Raw genomic sequence first — 8,658 nt, 5'->3', positions numbered from 1 at the left:
TTGAATTTTTTTTTTTGAAATTAATATGAAAAAATCGATTATCAATTTTAGGGTTCTTAATAAATATATGGAAAGTAGTGGCCGGAGGTCATAGTCAAACCAATGTTCAACCAATCTTTTAAATAAAAAAGTAACAAGTTATTTACTTCCTATTTTATTTTCTTTTTTTATTATTTTGTTATTTAACAGGCTAATAATTTCTCGTGAAATACATTTTTGGAAATACAGCTCAGTTCTGAGTAAGAATGTAATAATAATTATTTTGTTTACAAAAATTCCTTAAAGAGTGAAGTTTTGACCAGCTAATTTTACTTTACAATACAATTTAAATTTAAATTAAACCAATTAACTCTTTCACATTTATCAAAAACTAATACGTCCATTAATAGAAGACTAAGTAAAACTATAAATTTTTTTTTTTTTTTACTTTTATTTTGTGAGATATAAAAATGATTTTGAACTGCCAGTTTTTAATTTGATCCAATTTTTGACAATAGCTTCTTTTCTTTTCTTTTTTATTGAATTTGTGACAATGGTTATGCATAAAAGAAACATATTTAATTATTGAATCAATAATTTTCTTCAACGTGTATCAAAAAAAAAAAAAATCTTCAATGCAACATTTTATTTTGGTTAAAAATAAAGGGGTCGACTAGTGGGTAATAAAATGATAAAAATAATAATAAAAAATATTAAGTTTCTTCGATAACAATTTAATTGTAAAGTTTACTGTTCTTTTGACAAAAATTCTAAAATTAAATCTCTTCAAAAAAAATAATAAAATAAAATACTCATAGATAATTTTTTTTTTTTAATCAAAGTCACTTTTTTTTTTTTGTTTTTAATTCACTAAAACACACGATGAAGTATCAAAGAAAAGCGAAAATCATATAAACTCTCAAATCTCACTGGCTATTTGTTGTCATAGGACTTTAACACTACAAGTCTACAAACATGAGCAGGAAGAAATCAAAACAGTGATGGAGTAGCAGATATGATTTGGAGTGAGACAATATATACGTGAATGTATAATTTAAAGTAGTTGGAGGAGTACAAGGTCCTTTTTTTTGTTTTAGGAAAAACGAGGATAAAGTTGAAAGTGCATAAAAAGTGCAAAAAGGAGTAAAATTTAGACATAAATGCTTGTTTAAATTTTATATTTTTATAGGTAACATATAAAAAAATAAAAAATATTATTTATCATTATTACACATTAACGGTAAAATATATACCGACGTGCTAATTATTAATTAATATGCTTTATGCTTTAAAATTTATAATTTAATAGTTCACTTCCCATATAAGTTTTGAATTTTAAGAGATCAAACAATTTTAGATGCAATAAATTAATAATAGACGCATTAATAAATCATATATGAATAATGGTCTGAAATAAATATACTTATAATGAAAGTGATATAACATATCATTGTAATTGCATAATTAATAGTTTACATAAATAATACCATTTATTTTTTGGCGGAAGTTTCAATTTTGAATTTAACATCCCTTTTATAGAAATAAAAAATAAAAAAAATGGCATAAATAAGAAAAGGGACATTCCTCTGTTTTGTTTTCGGCAACGACTCCATTATTTTACCAAATAAACAAATAGGATGTTCGTTTTACAGGACAAAAACTGTCCCTCCCTTTCATTTTCTTTGTACACTATCCCTGAGGAAAAAAAATTAAGTATAAAATATCTCATACTTAAGTTAAAACTCAAATTATCTCTAAATTTATACATTCTCCTTAAAGCAAACGATATAAATATAAAGGCAAGAACTTCTAATTGTATTTTCAAATTAATTTATAGAGACATTTATAATTTAGAGGCCGAACATTCCAATAATACATTATTCTATTTCCAAAAATGTTGTAATAGAAAAAAAATTTTTGTTGAATTTTCATAATTATGATTTCGTTATAAAACTTTGCAAATAGTTTTTATGAAGTGATATTTGATTTATATATATATATATATATATATTGGTTTAGTTAAGATTTTATAAATCTTAGGTATTTTAGATATTTTAAATATTGTATAAAATTAATTTTTATTTTTTATATAATTAAATAGTAATGTATAAAAAATGATACCATATAGAATTGTTTTAGAATTGTAAAAATAATATATTTTTTTTTATTTTTTTATTTTTATAAAAGGTTTAATTTGTATCAAACAAAAACTTTATAGGCTTGCAAACGAATGAACAATTATCAATAATACTCGATTTTGTGATTTTTAAACAAGTATATTTCTTAGTTTTTATTTTCTTCTATTTTATAATTTTGACATTGTTTTAGATTTAAACCAAGTTTTCGGTTTTCTGTTAAGGACAAGCAATTTGGCCATGGTTTTCTAAACAATACATTTTAGTCTCCCATTTTAGTAATCCATAGCTAAGAAGTTTATTTTAAAACAAAACACCCAGTAGATGTTTGATTGCACAAATCCAAATAGTTCGTATCAATTATTAATCTATAGCATCATGGCAATTATTTAGATATGTACTACTATGTTTCATATGGGTGTTACAACTGAATATGTCATGGTTGTTCCAATTTAAACAACCGAAAATTTGTAAAAACTTCCTTTTGAACCATATATCAATTAAGCATATGAAGAAGTAATAATGAAAAAGATAGAATTGATATTTTGGACTAGACAAGTTGAATGTTGGTATTTTATTTATTTTTCAAGTGAAGTAGAATTTTTTTTCTTCTATAATTGGATATGCATAAGTAATTAATCAAATAAGTAATTTTCAATAATTTAATAATAGAATTTCATAAAAAATAATTTATAAATAGAGCTAAATTTGAAAAAATTGCAATAAAAGGAGGGGAGAGGGGGGGGGGGGGGGTGGGAATTCCGTCGTCTGGCAAAAACTTTCCTAAATATAAAAAAAATATTATTGCAAAGAATTGGTGACAAGAACAAGAGACGAATATGGTAGCTCAGGGACAAGTATTACCATCTACACTTTCTATTGGATTCAAAGGGTTATTTCGAAAAATAACCACTTCATAATATGATTTTTGAATAATAACAAATTTTTTTTTTTTTTAAAACTAGTCACTTTGGAACAAAAATATTCTTGATAAAATTGAAAATTATACAAAAAGTTTTTTTTTTACCTTTTCCTTCTTCCTCTACACAGCCGTTCATGTAAGGATTTCTTTAACAGGCCACTCTTTGCATCTCATCTCCTCTCACTCTCATTTTTTTGTATTTTCTCATATCTGAAACTAAACTCATGTAAAAATTTTATCTTTTTTATTATTAGATGAAAGTAAGGAAATATGTATTTTTTTTTTCTCTTTCTCTTTTTTCTTGTATTTTTTGTTAGTTTTGGAATTTTTAAGCTTTTTATTTAATATGGGTATGCAAGAAATTAATTTATGAGCTGTTATATATGATTTTAAAGATACTTAGGTGACATATGGTTTGAAAATAGGAGAAAATTTGTGTAAAACTGAAAAATTATGAAAAACAGTAAAAACGGAGGAAATTTGGCGAAAAAGATGAACTTCCGCCATTTTCCTCCAGTTTGTCAGTTTTCGCAAGTTTTCCACTAATTTTTCGCCAATTTTCAGCCAAGTTTCCGCCAGTAGGAAAAAGCTATATTTGGCTAAAAAAAAAAAAACGGAATCAACTTTTTTAATACAGTTAATATGTTTGTTTAGTATTATTCAAAATTTTATATATTTATTGATTTAGTGTAACGTTATTCATTTAATTTTGTAGTAAAATGGAAGATGATGATATTGTAATTGCGGTTTTATAAAATGGAACATTGGTACAAAATGATGGTGGTAATTGGAAATTTCGAAATGGTAAAAATATAATGGTTTCCATCGGCAAGAGATGCATAAAATCAGAGTTAGAGGATGAGATTTTCAATTCTATTGAGATAGATCGAAATGAATATTTGTTAAAACTAAAATGGATATATGGACGATGTGCAGAAAAGTTGGATCCTACAGAAATACGCTGTGATAGGGATGTGAAATGCTTTCTTCAAGAAGTGAGGAATGGAGGGATGACAATGATGCGGCCTCCATTGTATATTGAGGTGATTTCGAAAGTTGAACATGTATGTAGAAATGTTCATCAAACAGCCTTTGCTTCGGATAGTGGGAGTAATCTTCATTCTTTTTCCTGTCCTCCAATTGGCGTTTATCTACCACAAGTTTCCAGTACTGAACCTATTCAAGCTACATCTCAGGCAAAAAACCCAGTTTAGAGATCAAGTTGATGTTCGTGGGGCCTGGACATCATTTAACATCCATGAAAGAGTTGATGTTGAAGGTGACTATGCTGAACGGTTTCCTAACGATGAGGAGTATGAGCAGCTGCATAATATTAATCATGATGAGAATTACAATGCAGCAGGGGATGATGTTGATCATAATGATATAGATTTTGATCATGAGTTGCTGAACAATGATAATGATATGCATCCTGAAATGAACAATGAAGGAGTTGATAATGTTAGGGTTCATCGTGCTACAATTGACCACATATCATCGAGCAACAGAAGTGGTTCTATGGCCATATTTTCGTCAAAGTTCACTGGCTGTGAGAGCATAGTAGTTGGACAATTATTTCGCAACAAACGTGACTTACAGAATAAACTGAGTATCTATTGCATGCGAGAAAATAAGGAGGTTAAGGTGACACGGTCAACTACACAACGGTATGAGGTTGTATGCTTGGAAAATACTTGTAAATGGCAACTACATGCAACCACATTTAAAAATGGAGAAATATTTGTTGTGAGAATTTTTTATAATATACACAGTTGCTCGTTAGATATCGTGTATCGAGAACATAAGCAGGCCAGTAGCCAGGTTATCGAGCAATGTATCAAATCTAAATATGAAGGTATTGCACGTATTTACAAACCCAAAGAAATTCAACATGCTTTTTGCAGAAATATGGGGTGAATATAAGCTACAACAAAGCATGGAGAGGTAAAGAGTATGCACTTAACAGTGTTAGGGGATCTCCAGAGGAGAATTTTGCTAAGTTACCTGCCTACTGTTATGAGTTAGTGTCGAAGAACCCTGGGACTGTTACACGTATCAAAACAGACGATAATAACAATTTTGTATATTTCTTTATGGCGATTGGAGCAAGCATTAGGGGATTTAAATCCCACATAAGATCCGTGTTGGCTGTTGATGCAACTACATTAAAAGGGAAATACAAAGGGTACATGTATATTGCATCGGGCATGGATGGCAATAAGCAAATATATCCTTTGGCTTTTAGCATTGGAGATGGAGAGAACGAGCAAGCATATACATGGTTTTTCCAAAACCTCAAGGATGCCATCGGAGATTTTCCGGATTTGGTGTTTGTGAGTGATAGACACCCCGCTATTGAAAGGGCATTACGCAAAGTTTTTCCCAATGCATACCATGCGTTGTGCACGTACCATATAAGCAGAAATATTAAAGCAAATGGACATGCGAAAGATGAATCAATAATATAATGTTTTATGCTCGCAACTAGTGCATATTTGGTTGAAGATTTTGAGTTTTATATGGGGCAAATTGAGGCAAAAAATAGTAGGGCTGCCCAGTACATTCGATCATGTGACCCTAAAAGGTGGGCATGTTCTCTTTGTGCATGTAGAAAGTACACTATCATGACCACCAATATTGCAGAAAGCTTGAATGACATTTTGCTAGATGCTAGAGAGATGCCAATAGTAGTATTAATAGAGCACATACGAGATTTACTGCAAAGGTAGTTTTATAAGCGACGTACTGCAGGTGCAAAATTGACAAAGCCTATGACTGACCATATGGAAGAGCAACTCAAACTACGAAATTTAGAGTCCATCGGACTACGTGTGAAAGCCATTAATATGCATGAATTTCTTGTGGAACGTGGAGTTTAAGGGGTACAGTTAATCTCCAATCAAAAACATGCTCATACAAAGTCTTCAATCTTGATCAATATCCTTGTGATCATTGTATTGCCGCTTGCAGAGATCGAAAAATTGCTCCTTATGGCATGTGTTCTCATTACTACACCGCGGATGCATATCATGCAGCTTATGCTGAGTCCATTTACCCTTTGTTAGATGAAAAACACTGGCATGCCCCGGATGACGTGGCAAGTCGTATTGTTCTTCCACCAAGATAGACACATAGGCGAGTCGGTAGGCTGAGGATGCAACGCATACCATCCGAAGGTGAAGATGTTATTGGACGTAGATGTAGTCGATGCGGTGGTGTTGGACATTATAGGCAGAGATGTACGAATCCATTTTCTTATGCTTCGAATTAGAAAGTTTTCATTTAGTGTTATGGTTTAATATATTTTGATAATTATTTCATATATTGGATATAATATTTTCTACTCCACGGTGGAAGATTTATTAGCAATCTTCTTTTTTTTTTTTAATTTAATCCCAAATAAAAAGAGGCTTTCTGGAGTTGATTTTAAATCTTTAGTTTACATATCATTTTATGAAATGTCCAAATGATTTTGAAAAGAAAAGCAAACATATATTATTTTTTCTTTTATTTAAAATGGTTATTGATTTTGAATGTCAATACATTTTTTGCTAATTCCATCTTCATCTTATATAATATTTGTCTCCACTCTCAATTTTTTTACCCCACTATTAACTTAAATAATATATTAGAAATTGATTTTCCAAGTGGAGGAAATTAGTTTCTGATAGGAGTAAAAATTATTCAACGATTTCCGCTTAAAGGAAATTTTTTCCAACAGGAGGAAAACTATTTCCACTTGAAGGAAAAATATTCCACCTGGCGGAAAAATTTTCCACCTGGCAGAAATTTATCCAGAGGCTTCAATTGATCTCCATATGGGATTTCTGACTGGAGGAAAATTTTTCCTCTTGGAGGAAATATTTTCCGACAAGCGGAAAACTTTTTAGAATTTGCAATTGAGCTCGTAAGACATTTGTGCATAACGGAATTCTAATAAATAAACATAGTACATTTCTTATAAGGTCAATTAGTTATCCTTACATCAATACCATATCGTTATCTTTGTTAAATGAACATTATAAGCCACCATTATCTTTACAATTAAAAGTCTAATATAATAAAAAATATGCATCTATAAACATGACAAAGGGAAAGAAAAATGCATCACCACCTAACTCATATGCTTAGTTATTTGTTGTAAGCCTCATATGCATACTTCTTCCTAAAGAACTCCATGTCATCTTGTGTGAATGTCACTGGTAATCTAGCATGTAAAAACTTGATGGTCTTGAGTGTAAACATGCCACAGTCACTACTACAAAAAAACAATTATTATAACATATATTAGTATTATTAAAACCATATTCAATAGTTAATATTTATTCAACAAACATGTACGTATTAAGGGGTTTTACCCTTGACTTTGCTGAGGGAAATTTTGTGCCAATTCACATGTAAACTCATCAACGGAATCTACAAGATCCGGCCACTGCTCATAAAAGGATGCAGACCGCAGTAAATAATACATAATTTTTGGAAATAAATTTCTCCCCTATTTCGGTTGCCAGCCTTATCTGAGTCATATACAGTCATACGACGCTCTTTCAAGTCCACGTGCCCTACCAGCCAATGTATGTTGCGCTTGTTTAGTGGAATCAACGTGGCAAGTCGTATTGTTCTTCCACCGAGATGAGCACGTAGGCCAGCCGCTAGGTTGAGGATGCAACGCATACCATCCGAAGGTGAAGATGTTATTAGACGTAGATATAGCCGATGCGGTGGTGTTAGACATTATTTGCAGAGATATACGAATCCATTGTCTTATGCTTCGAATTAGGAAGTTTTAATTTAGTGTTATGGTTTAATATATTTTGATAATTATTTCATATTTTGGATATTATATTTTCTACTCAACGGTGGAAGATTTATTAGCAATTTTTTTTTTTTTTAGAATTTAATCTTAAATGAAAAGAGGTTTTTTGGAGTTGATTTTAAATCTTTAGTTTACATCTCATTTTATGAAATGTTCAAATGATTTTGAAAAGAAAAACAAATATATATCATTTTTTCTTTTCTTTAAAATGGTTATTGATTTTAAAATTTAATATATTTTTTGTTAAATCCATCTTCATCTTATATAATATTTGTCTTCACTCTCAACTTTTTTGCCCCACTATTAACTTAAATAATCTATTAAAAATTGATTTTCCAAGTGGAGGAAATTAGTTTCCGATAGGAGTAAATATTATTCAACAATTTTTGCTTGGAGGAAAAATTTTCCAACAGGAGGAAACGATTTCTGCTTGGAGGAAAAATTTTTCGCCTGGCGGAAAATTATCCAGAAGCTTCAATTGGTTCCATATGGGATTTCCGACTAAAGGAAAATTTTTCCTCCAGGAGGAAAATTTTTCTACCTGGAGGAAAATTTTTCCAACAAGTGGAAAATTTTTCAGAATCTGCAATTGAGCTCGTAATATGTTTGTCCATAATGGAATTCTAATAAATAAATATGGCACATTTTCTTTAAGGTCAATTAGTTATCCTTACATCAATAACACATCGTTATCTTCGTTAAATGAACATTATAAGCCACCATTATCTTTACAATTAAAAATCTAATATAATAAAGAATATGCATCTATAAACATGACAAAAGTAAAAAAAAAAAAAAAAAAAAAA

Source organism: Ziziphus jujuba, chromosome 12 (genome assembly GCF_031755915.1).
Source record: "Ziziphus jujuba cultivar Dongzao chromosome 12, ASM3175591v1".
Lineage (NCBI taxonomy): Eukaryota > Viridiplantae > Streptophyta > Magnoliopsida > Rosales > Rhamnaceae > Ziziphus > Ziziphus jujuba.
Note: the sequence above shows the minus strand (reverse complement) of the source record.